The sequence below is a fragment of the Neovison vison genome, chromosome 2 (genome assembly GCF_020171115.1).
Source record: "Neovison vison isolate M4711 chromosome 2, ASM_NN_V1, whole genome shotgun sequence".
NCBI classification, from domain to species: domain Eukaryota; kingdom Metazoa; phylum Chordata; class Mammalia; order Carnivora; family Mustelidae; genus Neogale; species Neogale vison.
The window spans coordinates 210,524,484-210,544,454 of NC_058092.1; the positions used below are offsets into that span (position 1 = coordinate 210,524,484).

Below are 19,971 nucleotides of genomic sequence, written 5' to 3' on the forward strand. Positions count from 1 at the left end.
TGCCAGGGATTCATCAAATTTTGTTCTCCAGGATAGTGAGTGGCTCTCAGATGACCCGTGGGCAACTTTGGTGGGAGACACAATAGTATGGGTGACCAAATTCAGTTATTTGTGGTCGCCTTCTTACCCCCAGATACACAGGCACACACACAAGTGATACCGAACCCTAATTACCTCCACTGTCTTTGTAAATCCCCAGAATGAAAATGATATATCTGAGAAATATAATAGAATGAGCACAGTACTTATAATTAAAACCTAGGTACCAACCTTTCTTTGTCACTTAATATCTGTTTAACCATGGGCATCACAACCTCAGATCCTCAGTTTTCTTATTTGGAAAATCAAGATGTTGAACTCTGACCTATGCAATCCCTTTCAGTAATGTAATTCTGAGGTTCTTTAAAAATTCTTTAATATTTATGTGAAGGGCAGTGATATTCTTGATACAACATTATAATTAAGTAGTATCTTATAAAAATAGTACATAATTTCTTTCTTTTTTGGGCAAGGAACAAGATTAAGTGTTGTTAAGGCATTAACATTAAAGTATTAAAGTAAACTACATAAGAGCAGGAAGAAGAACACTCCACTGAGACATTTTTCTAACCCCACAAACAAATTCTCTAGGCCATAGGCTCAGGATGCACCAAGTCATTCAAGAGGGGCCACACTGTGGTAGGAGCCAGGCCAAGCTAACTTGGGAAATAGCTGATAATGAAGCGTTCATAGGAAAAGTCATTTGGGGATAAGAGACCTTGAAAAAAGAGGACATCTGTATCACAAAGGGAATCTGTATCAAAAAGCTGGAGTCAGAGTCCCATTTCTTCCAGCTACATAGGTGAAAATAACTTTGATACAGGGTCCAGTTATATGAGTCTGAGTTGCCGTCTGAGAGCACTGGATAACGTGGAAGGAATAGAGAGGATATGGAGTCCAAGTAGAGAAGCTGAGATGAGTGTCTAGAAGGTGACAGAGGGAATGGATGCAGAAGTGTGTTTATGAAAACAGGCAAGGATTAGTACTTACAATGTGATATGTACACAAGAGAGTAGAAGCCAGCCAGGGAGACTGCATAGAAACAGAATTTCAGGATTATGAGCAAAAGACAAAATTCTAACCTGTCCTGGCTTTAATTAAGCATCATCCTTGGGTGTTGGTAGGCAGGGTCTGCTTGGTATACCCAAAGCTCCACACATTTGAGACTAGTGAATTTATCACTGACAAACACTACATGGTTTGTATGGTCCTGATGGCTTTACACTCCAGTGGGTACACATATTCACAGATCTGTGCACTAATACTGCAGAGTTCATTTCACAGAATTGGCTAGTAAAAGATTTGGCAGGCAAGCTAGCTTTCTGAGTGCTCCTAGGAATGGAGCCCAGCTGTTCCCTTTGGGCTTTGAGCTGTTGGAATTTATTGGGATAGCAGCTTAGAAAGAATGAAACTGTAACATTTTCAGCCTAGTTCATGACAGCAAAGCAGAGGTGTTAGAATTTCTGTTCTAGAGGTTTACACTGCAAGTAACTTAACCTGATTGTGTGTCTTAATATTACTGGGCTCCTGACCGCTGAAATATGGCTTGGATCGATGGTGGTTTGGAGAAAGTAGAAAGAGGGCTATCCATCATTCAGAGGCTCCATAGAAGCTGCCTGATAATGCTGCTTTCACCAAGCAGCCATCTGTCCATCCATCCATCAGTAGGATGAAATGAGATTTAGCGGAACAGGCAGCCGTAACTCTGAGACACTTTCTGACCAACAATTGCAGCCCTGGCCCGAGTCTGACCACAAAGCACAGCACTGGGGTTTGGCGGGATGTGGCAGCAGTGCAGTCTCATTCCCGTCAGCACAAGCCTCGGATGTGTTCAGTATGAGACCAGAGCACAACCCTACTTCCCATACAATTTGATAAACTTGGGGTGACCAGGCAACATTACAAGTTGAACAGATCTTTTTGATGGAGAGTGAGTTTGACTTGGAGAAGAAAAAAGAATTAAGACCTGATTTCATGTTGCTGGAATCCCACCACAGCGTAGCCTTTAACCTATGTCTTATGTTGGCAGAATGCTTTGTAAATGCTAATGAAGCAGGATGACCACCTTTTTTTTTTTTTTTTTAAGATTTTATTTATTTATTTGACAGAGAGAGATCACAAGTAGGCAGAGAGGCAGGCAGAGAGAGAGAGAGAGGAAAGCAGGCTCTCCGCCCAGCAGAGAGCCCGACGCGGGACTCGATCCCAGGACCCTGGGACCACGACCCGAGCCGAAGGCAGCGGCCCAACCCACCGAGCCACCCAGGCGCCCGGATGACCACCTTTTTCTCAGTTGAAAACATTGGGTACTTTTGGCAACTCCCAGTTTCGTAGTATTGAGTGATAAGGCTAAATTAAATTCAAGGATAATTCAGTGATTTTATTTTATACAAATTCTTTTCCCTGTTAATTTGAAATTTGTACCTAGGTTGTTAGGTAGCAGAAATTGAATTTTCTTTCTCTTATTTCTCTCTACTTTATATTAGTGGTGTCAGTATGAAGGAAAGAAAAGAAAATATGTATAGAAAAATGGGTAAAAGACTAGAAGCAAGAAGCTGGATTACTCCTAAAATGAATAATCAGGCTCTGCTTGAGTGTTAACTGTCGTCTTCCTGCTTCCCTGCTTTTCCAGAGCCCTGAGCTGTCTAAGAGCCTCTTGGTCAGTACAGATCTTTCTTGACTAATGATGGGGTTATGTCCTGATAAACCCATTGTAAGTTGAAAATATCATAAGTTGAAAGTATGTTTAATATACCTAACTTACTGAACATCGTAGCTTAGCATGGCCTAACCTAAATGCTCTCCTTTACATTAGCCTGTAGTTGGGCAGGATCATCTAACACACAGCCCGTTTTATAATAAAGTGTTGAGTATCTCATGTAATATATTGAGTACTCTACTGAAAGGGAAAAACAGCATGGTTGCTTGGGTGCAGGGTGATTTTAAGTGTATCTGTTGTCTGTCCTTGTGATGCTGTGGCTGATGGGGAGCTGTGGCTCGCTGCCATTGGCCAGCATCACTAGGAAGTATTGTACCACATTCCGCTAGCCCAGGGAGAGATGGAAATTCAAAGTATGGTTTCTACTTAATACATATGTGTTTCCACTGTTGTAAAGTTGTAAAATTATTAAGTCAAGTCATTGTAAGGCGTAGGTATAGCTCTGTGCTCATGTTGCCTGTCCTGGTCCGTTTCCTATCATGGCCAGCTTGACTGTGTTCTTGCAGTGGTCACTTCAGATCTCAGCCCCTGCTCTTTGTTCTGAAGCCTTGCTTTTCATTTCAGGTTGGGGGAGGGGTCAGGGGAGCCTAATGTACCGGAGATGCTTCGGAAATGAGAGCCTTGGATGAATTCCTGGGCCTATTGATCCACCGGCAGTTTATGCATCCTGACATTCATAATCTCAGTAGGCTGCTGATGTTCCTGATTAATGGGCCCAGGGGCTGTCCATCCGTCACTTCACATTAATTACTGAAGAGGTGTTTTTCCAGTGATTTACCTGACAGCGGGTTGTGATAAATACCCCTAAGCAGAGTGGGCAGTGATTAATCATGGGGGCCACACCCCTCCCCCAACCTTCCCTTCCCCCTAACCACAGGCCAGCTTTGGGACCTGACCAAAGAGTGCCCCCTCCTCATAAACTATCTATCTCTATAATTGCTTGTGGATGCATATTTATTGGGGCAATGGACCTGGCAGATAGCATTCTAGAATTTTTGCCAAAGATGATGAAAAATAAATCTTCCCAGTAGGAAGAGTAACTAGTATGTTTTTACATGGAGCAGAAAAGTATATATGAGCTGCCTTTATGTTGCTTTTAAGAAATCTGATAGAAATATTGCCTATCTGCTCTGCCTGTGCTCAGCACTATGGTAGTTGCTTTGTGAGCTTTAAAAGGAGGAGAAAGTATAGTTTTTGTTTTTGTGATTTTTTTTTTTTTAATGTCTATTCAGGGAGAATCTGTGAACACATATGAGAAATTAGAGAACATTTCAAGGTACTAATATAATCTTGGGAGGATTGGGATAGAACGCCAGGGTTTCTGTTCCTACTTTGGTCTTAAAAATGAAATTTAGTAAAATATTTGAATATTAAGTACTTTCCATATGTTAGGCACTCTGTTCAACCCTGGAACTATGAAGATGAAAGGATTACAGCACAGACCTTGGGAAGGAAAGCTTGTGCCCTTGGCTTCAGTTCCTCAAGCTTTAAAATCACCTTTTCCAGGAAGTTAAGTATTTTATTTTTAAAAAAGATTTTATTTATTTATTTGACAGAGATCACAAGTAGGCAGAGAGACAGGCAGAGAGAGCGTCTCTGTCCAGGACCCTGGGATCATGACCTGAGCCGAGGCAGAAGCTCTAACCCACTGAGCCACCCAGGTGCCCAAGTTAAGTATTTTAAATTAATTTAAAATTACTTTAAAATTTAAAGTGATTAAAAAAAAATTTTTTTTAAGTAGGTTCCACACCTAGTGTGAAGCCCCAATGTAGGGCTTGAACTCAAAACCCTGAGATCAAGACCTGAGCTAACATTAAGAGTTGGATGCTTAACTGACTGAGCCACCCAGCCACCCCTAAATTTATTTTTATATTAACCTTCACATTAATTTTTTTTGTTGGGATATTGAGTATTTGTTATGTTCCTGAAGATACAAGAAGCATGTGAGGAATAGTATTTACTCTCAAGAAACTATGTTAGAGAATATGAGGTGATTTCATCAGTAAAACATTTAAAGAAGAATATAAGTTAGTATATAATGACATGAATACCATAGATACGAATGCACAGGAATTCACAGAAGGGTGAAATCAACATGTTTTCAAACAGTTAAAGGAAAAAGTTGGATTTGAGAGAAGTCTTTTGAAGGAGTAGTGACTAGGAGGAGCATTTAAACTGAGACAATTCAAGGAGAGCATTTCAGAAGTTGGAGTGAATGGATTATGAGGCCATCTAATGCAGAATGGAGGATTTGTGTCAGAGAGTAATAGAAATATGGTTGGAACAGTAGAGTTACACCAAATTTTGGAGAATCTTGAGTCCTGGGTAAGATTAATTAGTATGTTGTAGACCCTGGTGAGTCACTAAGGTTTTGAGCACAGGATTATGAAAAGAAGGTATATTTTTATAGATAAAAGTATTATATATTGATATGCCTAATGTTATTTGGAATTACCAGAGTATCTTAGAATATTCTCAGTGTCCTCTTTTCTAAGGTTGTTTGTTCAGAACAAAACTATCTGGATTAAAAATACAGTTTGATATACCTCTCTGAGTGCAATGCAAAGATTATGTGATTTGGTTATATATAGAATAGATTACAGACTAAGTTTTAGAATCTTTATTCATGTTCAGTTGAGTAAGTCAGTGGAAGTTTTAAGTAATGACTGAAGAATTAAATTAGGAAAGACTATAGCCTCAAGTTTTAAGAAACAAATTGATCTTCAGTCTTACTAATGTAACTTCATTAAGGTTGCACTAATTACTCTCTGGCTTCTTAAAGCCAAGAATTAGAAATTAAGAAGTCAGTGCTGTCACCTATATTTTGATAGGAATTTCTAAAGGATGTGATTTTTTCATTAAAAAATTGATAATATAATTTACATACAGTAAAATGTATTTTTCTTAGAGTATATTGTGTCAGTTTTGACAAAAACTTGCAGTCCTGTAACTCCCACACAACTAAGATACAGGACAAGTCCCTCAATCCAAAAAAATTATTCCTGCCTTTTTTTTTTTTTTTAAAGATTTTATTTATTTATTTGACAGATAGAGATCACAGAGAAGCAGGCAGAGAGAGAGAGGAAGGGAAGCAGGCTCCCTGCTGAGCAGAGAGCCTGATGCGGGGCTCAGTCCCAGGACCTGAGACCATGACTTGAGCCCATGACCTGAGCGGAAGGCAGAGGCTTAACCCACTGAGCCAGCCAGGCGCCCCATTCTCTGCCTCTTTGTAATCAGCCCCTCACCTGAACTTGAGTTTCTGGCAACTACTGATACATTTTCTGTCCCTTAAGTTTTGCTTTTTCCAGAATTTCTTTTAATGAAATTGTATTTCCCTAATGGTAGATGATGTTGAGCATTTTGTGTTATGTTTATTTGCTATCTTTTTTTTTTTTTTTTTAAGATTTTATATATCTGTTTGACAGAGATCACAAGTAGGCAGAGAAGTAGGCAGAGTGGGAGGGGGAAGCAGGCCCCTTGCTGAGCAGAGCGCCCGATGTGGGACTCAATCCCAGGACTCTGGGATCATGACCTGAGTCAAAGGCAGAGGTTTAACCCACTGAGCCACCCAGGTGCCCTTATTTGCCATATTTATATCTTTTTTGGTAAAGTATTGTTCAAATTGTTGTTTGTTTTTGGATATTGACTTTTGAGAGGCCATTATGTATTCTGGATAAAGTTCTTTATCAGTTACGCATTTTGCAAATATTTTTTCCAATTCTGTGATTTGTCTTTTCATTTTCTTAACAGTGTCTTTGAGAAACAGAAGTTCTCAATTTTGCTGAAGTCCAGTTTATTTTATCTTACTTAAAAAATTTTTTTAAAGGTTTTAATTTATTTGACACAGAGAGATCACAAGTAGGCAGAGCAGCAGGCAGAGAGAGAGGGGGAAGCAAGCTTCCTGCTGAGCAGAGAGCCCAATGTGGGGCTTGATCCCAGGACCCTGGGATCATGACCTGAGCCGAAGGCAGGGGCTTAACCCACTGAGCCACCCAGGTGCCCCTGAAGTCCAGTTTTATTGATTAAACATTTTTAAAAATTTTATGGATCTGTATTTGGTGTTGCATCTAATAAATCTTCGCTTAACCCAAAGTAAAAAAAGATTTCCTTCAATATTTTCTTCTAGTAACGGTATAGTTTTAGGTTTTATATTTTGGTCTCTGATTCATTTCGAGTTGATTTTTGTATATGGTGTGAGGTATGGATAGAAATTATCTTCTTGTTATCAATATGAATTTTAATTGTTTCAGCACCATTTATTGGAAAGACTATCCTTTTATCATTGAATTTGCTTTGTACCTTTGTTGAAAGTCAACTGATCATATATGTGTGGGTCTGTTTCTAGACTCTTCTCCCCCATTCTGTTGATCTGTCTATCCTTTCTCCAATACCACACGGTTTGATTACTATACAGTAATTAGGTAAGGTAGTGCAAGGTAGAGTAAGTTGTCTTAACTTTGTTCTCCTTTTTCAAAATGGTTTTGGCTTTTCTAGTTTCTTTTCCTCTACATTTGTTTCAGAATGAGCTTGTTAATTTCTATAAAATTCCTTCTGGGATTCTGATTGAAACACAGAGACAGTTTGGGGAGAATTAACATTGTGATATTGAATCTTCCCATTCATGACCTTTATTTAGACATTCTCTGATTTCTTTTATCAGTGTCTTACAGTTTTTAGCATAGTTTCTACATATTCTTTGTTAGATTTATACCCAAGTATTTCATGTTTTTGAGTGATGTTGTAAGTGATACTCTTTACATTTTTTTTTACATTTTCTATTTTTAGTTGTTCATTGATAGCACATAGAACTACTACTTGTATCCTGTTACCTTACTAAACTCACTTACTAGTTCTGCTAGCTTCGTTTTAAGTTCTGTGGGATTTTATAATGTAGAAGGTAATTCTGCAAAGACAGTTTCGTTTCTTTCCAGCCTGGAGTTCTTTTATTTTTTTTTCTCCCCTTGCCTTATTGCATTGGCTATAACCTTCATTTCACTGTCAAGTAGAAGTAGTGTGAATGATCATCCTTATCTTTGATAAGGGAAAAGCTGTACTCTTAAGATGGCTGACCAAACCAGTAAGGGAATTTCAGTCCCTGTCTCAGAGCCCTTCCAAGTTCTTCTTCCCTACCACATTTCCTGTGCCTAAAGTTCCAAGTATGAGGAAGTAGAAGGGTATATATTATTTGCCCGGCTTGTGCTCGGGGCTCAGACCTTTGGAGATCACTCTCCTCAGAGCCTGCCACTGTTAAATAAACCCCCTACCTCCAAAGTCTCTTGAGTGCTGCCTGATTCTTCTGTCAGGACCCTGTCCAGGTTCTTTAACACCTTGTTTTTGATTTTAGGAGGAAAGCAATTGATTTTTCACTGTTAGGTGTGATACAAGCTGTATGTTTTTTTCACGGTTTGGTTTCATTTTTGTGTTTTGTTTTTAGTAGATATCCTTTATCAAGCTTGAAGATAATAAGCTTTATCAACAAGCTTGTTGAAAGTTTTTGTTAATGGACAAGTATTGAATTTTGTCCTACTTTTCGTGCACCTGTTGAGATGATTATATATTTTATCTTCTTTGATCTTTTGCTATGGTGAATTATATTTTGTTTGACTGAGAAAGTTTTTATTCTTCAGTTTTGAAGGTATTCTTGCTGGGTGTAGAATTCTAGGTTGACAGTTTTTTTCTGTCAGCATTTTAATGATGTCTGGCTTTCATAGTTTCTAAAGTTCTTATCCTGTTCCTCTATATATAATAGGTCTTTTTCACTGTGCTGCTTTTAAGCATTTTCTTTATCTTTAATTCTTCTTTCCTGCAGTTTAAATATGATGTGTCTAGGTGTTGGTTTCTGTTTGTTTGATGTATGGTGTTCAGTGCTTGGTGTTCTCTGAGCTTTTTGGATCTGTGGCTAGACATACTTTATTAATTTTAGAAAATTCTTGGCTATTATCTTTTTAAACATTGCTTGTCACAGTTCTTTTTTATTTCCTGGGATTTCAAATACACATATGTTAGGACTATTTGGTATTTTCCCATAGTACTTGAGTGCTGTCTTCTGCTTTGTTTTGTTTTCAGGCTCTCCTTTTTTGTTTGTTTGTTTCAGTTTGAGTAATTTCTGCTGATCCATCTTTACTTATTCTTTCCATGGCTGTGTTGAGTCTACTGATAAGGCCACTGAAGGTTTTTATTTAGTGTGTTTTTCTAGCATTTCCATTTGGTTGATTCTTCTAGTTTCTGCCTCTTTGCTTAAATTGCCCATCTGCTTGTACATGTTGTCCACATTTGCCTTTATAACTTTTAACATAATCATAATTACTTTAAATTCCATGTATGGTAGTTTCAACATCAGGGTCATATCTGAATCCGATTCTCTTGGTTGCTTTGTCTCTTAACAGTGCAAGTTAAGTTTGTTGAATTTTTGATTTTTGTGTTTTGCTCTTTTTTTTTTTTTTGGTTAAAAATCTGCGTATTTTGTATAGAGTAGTAAATAGTATTTATGCCTGGAAATGAGTGTGCTTTTATCTTTTGCTGAAGATGTTTGCATGTGTGTTGAGGGGAGAGGGGTTTGAGCCAGCCGTGTCTGGTCAGGATTTTGAGCAGAGTTTTGGTTTGACCATAGGCTTCAACTTTCCCTTGTATTACCTTGTGTTTAGGGTGGGGTTTGTTTTGCCAAAGAGTTTTTCTTTTTTTTTTTTTAAAGATTTATTTATTTATTTATTTGACAGACAGAAATCACAAGTAGGCAGAGAGGCAGGCAGAGAGAGAGAGAGGAGGAAGCAGGCTCCCTGCTTGAGCAGAGAGCCGGATGCGGGGCTCGATCCCAGGACCCTGAGATCATGACCTGAGGCTTTAACCCACTGAGCCACCCAGGCGCCCCGCCAAAGAGTTTTTCTTAATGTCTGCTCTCCCCTTGGCTTTAGATCGTCCCTTTGAACTTGTATCTCAGATAAGTCTCTGTGCTTTTGTTCCTCTCACAGTAGTCAATTGCTGTAGTGTTTTCTTAGCCTGTTGTTGGGGGGAGCGGAGGAAGGCATGGCATTTTTTGTTCATATGGTTCAGTTTCAGTTTTAGGTAGATGCTTTCCACGAGGCTCAGAGGGGTGGTTCTTTTTCAGCAATCTTGCCCCTTTTTTAGGGGTAGAGGTGTTAGTGTTTTTGTTTTGTTTACTTTCCTTAGCTGCGTGGACCTTTACCTGCTGCCTGAGGGAAACAGGATTTGCTACCTTTCCCCAGCTACTTAAGGGTTTTTTTTTTCCCTGTAGGGGAGGTAGGCAAGAAGGATCCAGGTGGGGCTTGGTACTTTTCCCACATGGACTGGTAACTTATTTCTCCCAAGTCTGCACTACAAGGCTAGACTTAGTCTTCTCTTGTCTCTTGCCTAGTCCTTAGTGATTTGAGCCTCCTTTTTGAGGTCTTTGGAAAAGATTTTGTGAATGGTGAGAATTCCTCTTGTTTCTGTGTTTGCCAAGCATTCTGTCTTCTCCTGGTAGTCCATATTTGGCCTTTAGCAACTTTTAAAACATTTTAACTGAGTTCTTCATACTGGCTTTTATGGCATCTTGGGTTCACTGTAGTTAACAAAGCGTTTATGTTCTGTCTCTCCTTTGAGGACCCTGTCTTCTTTCCTTAGCTTTTGGGTGAGTTGCTTGTCCTGTGGCCTTGCTTCTTTGATGAGTTCAGGAATATCTATGATTGTACACATTTTCCACATTTTATTTTATTTGTGTTAAAGGTGGAAATGAATTCTCCAGCTTTCTATATCATCAACAGTGTCTGGAAGTCCTACTTATTTGAGGATGGGATTTTGATATGGCATTTTTGTTGATCAGAATACCATTTAAATCTCCTTTTCAGTTTCTACTCTCAAATTGTTATTTTTGTTCGTAATTCATTTATTCTACAAAAAAATTTATTTTGATTCTGTCTTATATGTCCAGGCACTGTATTAAGTGTGGGGGATACAGTGATGGGCAGGAAGACATAATTCCTTCTTTAATGAACATACAGTACAGTGGTGAGGACCAGAGAATTAAAGAAGTAATTATTGTCAAATACAGGAGCTATAACAGAGGTATATGGCAAAGACATCTCACCTAATCAAAATGATTAGGTAAAGCTCTTAAAGAATAATGATAGAGTCCTAAAGGTTAAGTAGAAATTAGTTGAAGTTGGTTAGGAGGCTGCTGGGGAGTAGACTAGGTAGAGGAAAGAGATTGTGTAGAGCCTAAGAAGAAAAAAAACAAAAACAAAAAACCAGAAAACCAATAACATGGAGAGTTGAAGAATCTGAAAGAAGTTTGATGTGGCTGTATGGCATATGAAGACAGGAGTGACAAAAGCTAAGAGAAATTGGAGCCAGGTTAAAAAGAGTCTTGTAAGCCATGTTTAAAAAAGTTGAGTTTATCATAAGAATGATGGGAAGTCATTGAAAGATTTTAGGGAGGGGGATGCCTGAGCAGGTAATGGTTTTAAAAGGGTCATTCTTGATGCAAGGTGAAGAATGAATAGAAAGTAAGCAACACAGAGAGGCCAGTTAGATGGATTTTTAAGGTAATTTAGGCATTTGTATGAATGGGTTTAACTTGGAGTAGTTATGGGGAAAACTAGACAGCTTGAAGAGATACTCAGGATAAGATCAGTGGAACTTGTCAAGTGATTGAGTATGGAAAGAGAGAGAAGAAGAAGACTTGAAGTATATTGAGTAAAAGTCTTTGAGGAAACCTTTCTTCTTTTCTTTAGATCTGGGGTTAGTTGCTTGGCCTGTGACCTTGCTTCTCTGATGAGTTCAAGAAAATTTGTGATTGTGCACATTTTCCACCATTTATTTTGAATGTATTATGGGTGGGAATGGTATTCTAGCTTTCTACATCATCAGCAGTGCCCAGAAGTCCTGCTTATTTGAGGATGTTTCTGTAGAACTTCCAAATTTCCTTTGTTCCCTAAGAAAGGAAGCAGAAAGAAAATATATTTGGTTTACTTATTTATTTGTTTGTTTATATGACAGAGAGAGGGAGAGACAGTGAGAGAGGGAACACAAGCTTGGGGAGTGGGAGAGGGAGAAGCAGGCTCCCCACCGAGCAGAGAACCCAACACAGGACATCGATCCCAGGACATCAGTATCAAGACCTGAGCCAAAGGCAGACGCTTAAAAACTGAGCCACCCAGGTGCCCCAATGGTTTACCTTAATTATACCACCATTCATGGCCCATGATTCAAAATTCACTGAGGTTTTGGGTGGAAGTAAGTCAGAAAAGGAGACAAGGAAAATATATCTAAATAATATGTAAGCCATGGTGAATAAAGTTAGTTCTTTTCACTGATTGGGTTTGAGTACTGAAAAAAATATAAGACTGTTTGATTCCTTCAATGTTGATGTTTAGCCTGTTGGCCTATAAACAAATAAAATCTGCAAACTGGTTTCCTTGCTTTTTTGGAGCAAAAATAGCATACAGTCGATCTTCTGAAAGAGCTGTTGCATGTAGAGAGAAATTTACTATATTTAATCACTTAATTTCCTTGTTTTTCCCAGATGTTTTTACTCAACATTTGGTGTGGTAGTGATTATAAAAACCTTCAGAACAAGTATTAGAGAGTACAAGTCTTCTAAGACTCCACCAAATGTCACCGAAGTAATGACCACTGCCACCAATAGCTGTGGCAAGTTTTATACAGAATGCAGTGGTGGATGCTAACAGTGTTTTCAGAGTTTTGGAGGAGCACAGTCTTAATTTTCAAAAAAAGGGTAAGTTAGTGATAAATGGCCTCATATGAGTCAAGATTTCAGGGGATTGAGTTAGGAAAGTATGTGTAGCTCTCATAAAGGTCAACAATTTTCCTTAATTTTACTTCTCAGAATGATGAAATAAAAAATAAATATGGTATGTTATCACACTGTTAGTGTGATTCAGAAAATTCAAGAATTGTTTTGTTGAGGGTATCCTGTAGGGTGTGGAGTTTTGAGCAGTTATGAACTTAACTATCAGTTAAATCTGGGTTTCAGTTCTGGCTCCAATGCTTACTAGCTAGTTGTTTCATGTTGATTCTTAGTGGTGTTATCTTTAAAATGGTAGTAGTTGTACATACCTTAAGGACTTGTTCATGATGGTTAAATGAATTATTACATATGAACACTTAGCATAGTGCTTAATTCATCATCTTTTTAAATGCAGTACAAATTTAAATTATGTTGCCATATACAGTTCTTTAAATTCAACATACTATAAGGTTTTTATAATCTGGGAAACATTTATAGTCTTAGTGCTTTTCAGCATCTTGTAATTGGAATATGTCTGTATATGTTAACTATCTGTAAAAATGGGTAATACTTTAGAAATATAGAGCATCATTTCTTTGATGGTGGTAGTACATTATGGTATTCTGGAATGAACCAGATATGGGGGATAGGGCTTTAGCCTGGCTCTGGTTTAATATTGCTTTCACTATTAGTTTATACATAAGGTCTCTTTCTGTAAAGAGATATGTACCACGTGTTACATACACAAGTTAAGAAAGGTCCACTTGTGGGAAACTAGGTAATGAATTGTATAAAAAAAATAGTACAATGAATAAAGAATTCTTAACTTTCATTGAGAATACTTTGACTTATTGAGTCTCAAGGAGAGACATCTGGATTAATATTGGTTTGTGTTAGGAACAATTGTATTTATACTCATTTATGTACCAGTCATTTATTGAATGCCATCCATTGCCAGGAGTGGTGCTGGGCACTGAGGATATAATAGTGATAAGGCATGTCTTGCTTTTAGGAGCTAAAGTAGAATTGAGAGTCAGGTGAGCTAGTAGTTTGGTATGGCAGCAGGGAACAGAAAATACCTACCCCACATTTACTCAGGGAATATTTATTGACATCTGCAGCATACAACAGGCATTCAGAGAGATCATCTGGGGCTGCATCTCAAAAGGGGCAGTCCTAAATCATCCTTGGCAAGTAGATCTTCAAATGGTAATGGAGAATCTTGGATTTGGATTCACTGTAGAGCAGGCATGGTATAATCTTAGACAAGGCTAGACCTCTGAAAACTTCCTGAACAGCTTTTTTGACCCACTGGTATACCTCTGGCTTTTCTTTCTTTCATGGCTCAATTATGTTTTTTGGAGCAGCTTTTGAAGAAGTGAAAGGTGGTAGTTAGGGCTTCTGATCTCTTAAGCATCAGCTTATTGATGCAGTTACTCCTAACTATTTTTTCCCCCTCAAAGGATTGTCAGAGATACTAAAGCTGAGGGTACTAAACACACTGGGATGTTTGTATTGTCATAAGGCAGCAAAGCATATCTCCAAAAGTAGAGTTAGGAGCACACACACTGGGGTCAGATTATTTAGATTAGAATCAGCCACATTCTAATTCTTTGGCCTTTGACATATTATTTAACATCCTTGCTCAGTTTTCTCATCTATAAAATTGAACCGGCAATAATACCACTTTGTAGAGTTTTGGGAAGGCTTGAATGAGGGTGATACTATTTTAATATCATCAAATAAGCAAATAATGTGAAAGGGGGCCAAAATAGGTATCATAAGGTTCAGATATTAAAGTTCATACAATTTGCTTAAATAAGAGGCATCTCTGATCCTTACTTAGAAGGCTTTTGTTCTTGGGGTGCCTGAGTGGCTCAGTGGGTTAAGCCGTTGCCTTTGGCTCAAGTCATGATCCTGGAGTCCTGGGGTCGAGTTCTGCATTGGGCTCCCAGCTCTGATGGGAGTCTGCTTCTCCCTCTGACCTTCTCCCCTCTCGTGCTCTCTCTCTCTCAAGTAAATAAATAAAACCTTAAAAAAAAATCTTTTTATTCTTATTTTATATATACTTTGAACAATGGAATTTGCAGCACTCACTAGATCGAGAGAAATGAAAATGCTTGGAGTGGCAAGACATGACAGGTGGTGAAGAGGCAGAAACAATGAAAAGCAGGTACTCTACTAAAAAAAATAGTAATCCGGAGGTCATAATATGGTTGTGTTGTATGTGGGCTGAGAGCAGACTTTCACTGTGAATAAGGCCCTGATGTGTTACTTTGTACATGGCCAGTTTAGCAGTTTGGATAATACTTCCCATTAATGAATCTGTTTCTTCCATACCTTTCAGTAAAATCTATATAAGGTCCTCTAAATGAGTGTCTAAAACTTACTTTTTCAGTCCAGGGTATGTTAAAGGAAGGGCTTAGAGTCATCTCTTCAACTATAGATATTAATGTCACAAATTATTGTCTTTATTCTGTTAATTTGAAATATAAAATATATTTTGTAAACCTGGTTTGGATAGAAATAAGAATAAGCCTTCACGTGGATGTAGGAATTATTTTGTGTCTTCGAGTATAAAATATGTCATTGTATTAACTAGTGCAAGTGCATTTACGGAAGGATGCATTAAGAAAACTACAGCAGAATCAGTTGTGGTTCATTAGCAGATTTTATAGTTTTTAAATATGAAGCCATTTCTCTGCTGTCCAAGTATAATTTTTTATGTTATTATATCACACACAAGTGCCTCTGTGTTATGTTTAGGTCAAGTATATTTTAAAGTGAAGCTCTTTTGCAGAGGAAGGACATTTCTTGTTTTCTTTATTTGCAGAAGTGTATTCAACCATGGGTAGAGGACCTTAAAAGTGTGGGAAGATTAGGTATAGATATATTCCTAATTTTATTATTTTGCTAAAGACTCCTGGTAAGGTGGTATAACCTTCTGGTGTCTTACTCATGTTTTACTTTGCCCTTTATTTTGCTCTACAACAAAAATTTCAAATCATTTTAAACAGAGAATGTTTTCTATGCCTGCTGTGAAAATTTCTGACATGAATATGCTTTTTAGTATTTTTCAAAGTCAGTCAAGTAAAACAACTTAGTGAATAAACTGATTTTAAATTATGATAAGACTACAGTTTTTTAAATTAAAGTAAAATAAAATAGACTAGAAAATAAGACCAGTGCAAATAGTAAGGGTGTTTTATGGAATTTGTTTCAGTCTCATCTATGTGTGTGAATCTACTGTGTCATGATATGAAATGTCTTTAGCTGGAGTGTAAGAAAAAATTTGAAAAAACTGGCTTAGAAAGCCTAACAGGAATCTATTCTGATAAGTCTCACTCACAAAGCTTTTTAAAAAATACAGAAAGGCCTGGGAGAATATATAGCAATATGTTAATAGTTATCATCTTTGTAAGGTGAGAATACAGCTTTTTTAATTGGGGGTTTATTGCGTAATGCTTTTGCATTAAGGGAAATACCAGAAAAACTTTTTACTTTTTTAGTTAGTTTTATACTTTATTAATTTTTTTCTTAAAATGAGATTTTTCCCTCTATCACAGACCTTTCTTTGAGCCATCTATAATTTTATAAAAAAGGTAACCTGTCTGAAAAAAAACCTCTCTCTTTTTTTTTTTTTCCTTTTTTTTAATTTGGAGCTTCATTCCTCAAGTAGTAGCCCATAGTGACCAAGTAAAAGAACTTTGTAATCTAACTTGGATATCAGAACACTGAGTACTCTATACAAGTATGTAAATGGGTTTTAACTGCTGCATTCCCAAGATTATGACCCAGTACTCCAAAGTTATATATGTCCATTGTTGAAAAAGCAGAATTTAGGTATTTGTGAGTGAATTCAAGCAACTGAGGAACTGATTTTGTAATCCTGAACTTTAATAAGGTGCAAATAACTTTCAAGAAAGATGTTGAATATGTGAGCTTGATTTATGTATAAATACTGAGGCTCACAGTACTTTAGCTGTCCTGAGGTGAATAATTGAGCTCTTCATAATATTATATTCTACTTAACACAGCCTTGCGTTTCATTTGGCTTCTGGGATACTACATGCTTCTGTTCCTCCTGTTTTCTTCTTCATTCTTCTTGCTGGCCACATTTCCTCTTCCTGACATCTAAAGGTCATAGTTTTCCCCCATGACTCAATCCCCGTGGCCTTTTTTCTCTGTCACTCCCTAGGTGGTAGTCTTCCCTCGTTCCTTGGCTTGAATCCTTATGACAGTGACTCGCAAAATTTTATTTCCCAATTCTTGCACCTCCCCTGAGCTTTAGACTTCTATTTCCAGTTGCTTCCTTAGCAACTATATAGGATGACCAACAAGCATTCAGATTTAAAATGTCCAACTCTTGATTTCTCTTTTCCTATTTCCTTCCACCAGTCTTCTGTAGCTTAGTAAGTGTAACTGTCTTCACCGAGGTTGATCAGACCAAACTCTCCAAGTGACTCCTCTTTTCCCTTCACATCCCATATGGTCATTCCACCAAGCCTTTGTTAGCTTTGCCTTCAGTATATATCATTACTTTGGCTACTTCTTGTGACCGCCTCTGTTGAAGGAGACATGCTGCATGCCTATTAGTTAGACTTTTTTTTTTTTTAACAGATTTTCCTTCTTTTACTCTTACCTTTATAGTCAGTTCCTCACATTTCTGCCAGAATGATCTTTAGCAAAGGTGAGTCAGATCATGTCATTCTCTTGCTGAAACCTTTTAGTGATTTTCAGCATGTTCAAAATAAATTCCAAAGCTCTTGCCTTGGCCTGTGAGCCCCTACTTGTTTTGGCCTTTAGTTATCTTAGAGTCTTCTTACATTATTGTTACTATACCTGTTTTCTTTTTATACCTTGAATGTTTCAAGCTTGTCTTGTCTCAGTGCTTTTGCACTTGCTCTTCTTTTTTCCTAGAATTTCTCTTTTCCCTAGATAATTCGTGTGACTCACTGACTCAGTTCAAGTATCAGCTCAGGTCTTAACTCCTCAGAGTGGTCTTCTCTGCTTTACTGTATGGCTTTTGCCTTCTAAAATAGCGATAGACCCCATCACTCTATATCTGTGTCCCTGCCATTTTACTTCATTGCATTTATCAGCATCAGGCGTTAAATGCTTAAACATTTATTTCTTTTTTAAATTAATTAATTTTTATTTTTTATCAACATATAATGTATTATTAGCCCCAGGGGTACAGGTCCATGAATCTCCAGGTTTACACACTTCACAGCACTCACCATAGCACATACCCTCCCCAATGTCCATAACCCAACCACCCTCTCCCTCCCCCCCCCCCCCCCCCCCCGCAACCCTCAGCTTGTTTTGTGAGATTAAGATTCTCTTATAGTTTGTCTCCCTCCCAATCCCATCTTATTTCATTTATTCTTTTCCTACCCCCCAAACCCTCCACGTTGCTTCTCGACTTTCTCATATCAGGGAGTTCATATGATAGTTGTCTTTCTCTGATTGACTTATTTTGCTAAGCATAATAATAGTTCCATACGTGTCGTCGCAAATGGCAAGATTTCATTTCTTTTGATGGCTGCATAGTATTCCATTGTGTGTATGTATGTATGTATGTGTGTGTGTATATATATATATGTATATGTATATACATATAATATATGTATACCACCTCTTCTTTATCCATTCATCTGTTGATGGACATCTAGGTTAAACGTTTATTTCTTATCTCCACTACTACAGCGTAAGCTCCATGAGGCCAGAGACTTTGATTTGTTTATTGTTGTGTTCCTGGTGCCTAAGACGGGATTTTTCACATAATAGGTTTTCAGTAAATGTTTTTGGAATGAATACATACATCTATGGGGCCCCAGATCTCAACTGGAGGTTAGGGAAACATCATCTGTCAAGAAGTCTCATTTGCCATGATTGGATAGGTATTCGTTTAGTGTCAAATGTACTGTTCTGACATTGTAGACACAAAGATAGAAAGACATTAGCCCTACACTGAAGGAACCTCATTTTTAGAAGAGAGCCAGATATGCAAACCCTAACTGTAAAAGCAATATGATAATTGCTTTGATAAAGGTATAGGTAAAGGTGTATAGTGGGAACTTACTGATAGTACCAGAGCATATCAGGGAGAGTCAATAATGAAGTTGCAGAGGAGGTAACCCTTAAGGTGAGAGTTGAGAGGCAGGAGACCATTAGGCAAGCATCCAACAGAGAAGGTTGTAAGTCTTAAACCACAGAGATGGGAGAAGGCAGCTGGGGATGTTTCTAGTCATAGGAGGGTATGGAATTGATGGAATATAAAGTCTGAAATTAGGAGTGGCTGGAGTTGAAACTAGGCAGATACGTAGTTCTAGGGGTCGCAGTGAAGTTACAGCACATAGGGGCAAATATGCTGCGCAGGATACTCAACAGTGTGTATGTGGTAAGGAACCACGGAAGAATTTTGTACAAGGAAACGGCCAAATCTAATCTGTATTTTAGAAAATTACTGGAAACAGTGTAGAAGTAGAATGAACAGGGATTGGTAACTGATTGAAATGTCAGGGATAATGACTTCCAGGTTGCCGGTGTGACAACTGGGTTGACAGTGATTCCATTCACCCTGCTATGAGATTGGGAATGGAAGAGCACTGAATCTTTCTGAGGGGATGGCTAGAATTTAAAAGTATATCATTATTTTAGTGCTCAAAAATCTGTTAGTTTACTTGTGTCACTTAATATATTTTGCATATTACCTTTTATTATAAACATTATTAAATTTACTTTTTTTTTTAAAAAAAGATTTTATTTATTTATTTGACAGACAGAGATCACAAGTTTGCAGAGAGGCAGGCAGAGAGAGAGGGGGAAGCAGGCCTCCCGCAGAGCAGAAAGCCCGATTCGGGGCTCGATCCCAGGACTCTAGGATCATGACCTGAGCTGAAGGCAGAGGCTTTAACCCTGAGCCACCCAGGTGCCCCTTAAATTTACTTTTAAGATATCTTTATTTCTTACAAATGGACATACATGATGTTGAACTGAAAGATTTTGGCATGTCTTAGTTTTGCCAGTTTGTAAGTAGACCAGTGAGAATATGAATGCTCTTGATAGAATAACAACACAAAGGAAGCTTTATTATTATGTAAAGAAATAATTCTAAATCTAGGGCCCTCAACAGTTTTAAACATATATGGAAAAAATGCACCGAAATTTGAGTTGAGGGGTAACTTTTACCATATAGTTAATGTTGTTTAATCAATTAGCAATAATCGCGCCTCGGATAAACCTCATTGGCTACGATACTGCCACTGCGCAAAGCTTAATGTTTAATCAGTCTTATTTTCTGATTTGTGAAATATAAGTAGCCTTTACTTCTTTTGATGCTTTATTTTTTTGATCATTGTGAACTTAAGGAACGTTAAAGTATTTCATATGTGCAGAAATAATAAGCTTATCTACACATTTATGTTTTAGCTGATTTCTTGGTTTGGTGTATTACTTTGTTGTGAGT

At 37.8% G+C, this 19,971-nt stretch overlaps 1 protein-coding gene and 1 non-coding gene across 6 annotated transcripts in view; one reads left to right on the forward strand and one right to left on the reverse strand.

The window, feature by feature from the left end:
- Positions 1-19,971, forward strand: part of R3HCC1L (R3H domain and coiled-coil containing 1 like) — a 92,853-nt gene that overhangs the window by 24,880 nt on the left and 48,002 nt on the right. The window contains exons 1-2 of one of the 5 annotated variants that reach the window (XM_044240274.1): positions 11,901-12,488; positions 14,591-14,673. The exons of 2 other annotated variants lie outside the window; for them this stretch is intronic. The gene's annotated coding sequence lies outside the window, so the exon portion shown is untranslated. Of the gene's footprint in view, positions 1-11,900; positions 12,489-14,556; positions 14,674-19,410; positions 19,435-19,971 lie in introns of those variants that run through there. 2 more of the 5 variants (XM_044240272.1, XM_044240273.1) reach the window with 2 other exon arrangements.
- LOC122901426 lies at positions 19,639-19,780 on the reverse strand. The gene has a single exon (XR_006383483.1). It is a non-coding gene; the product is annotated as a U4 spliceosomal RNA (small nuclear RNA).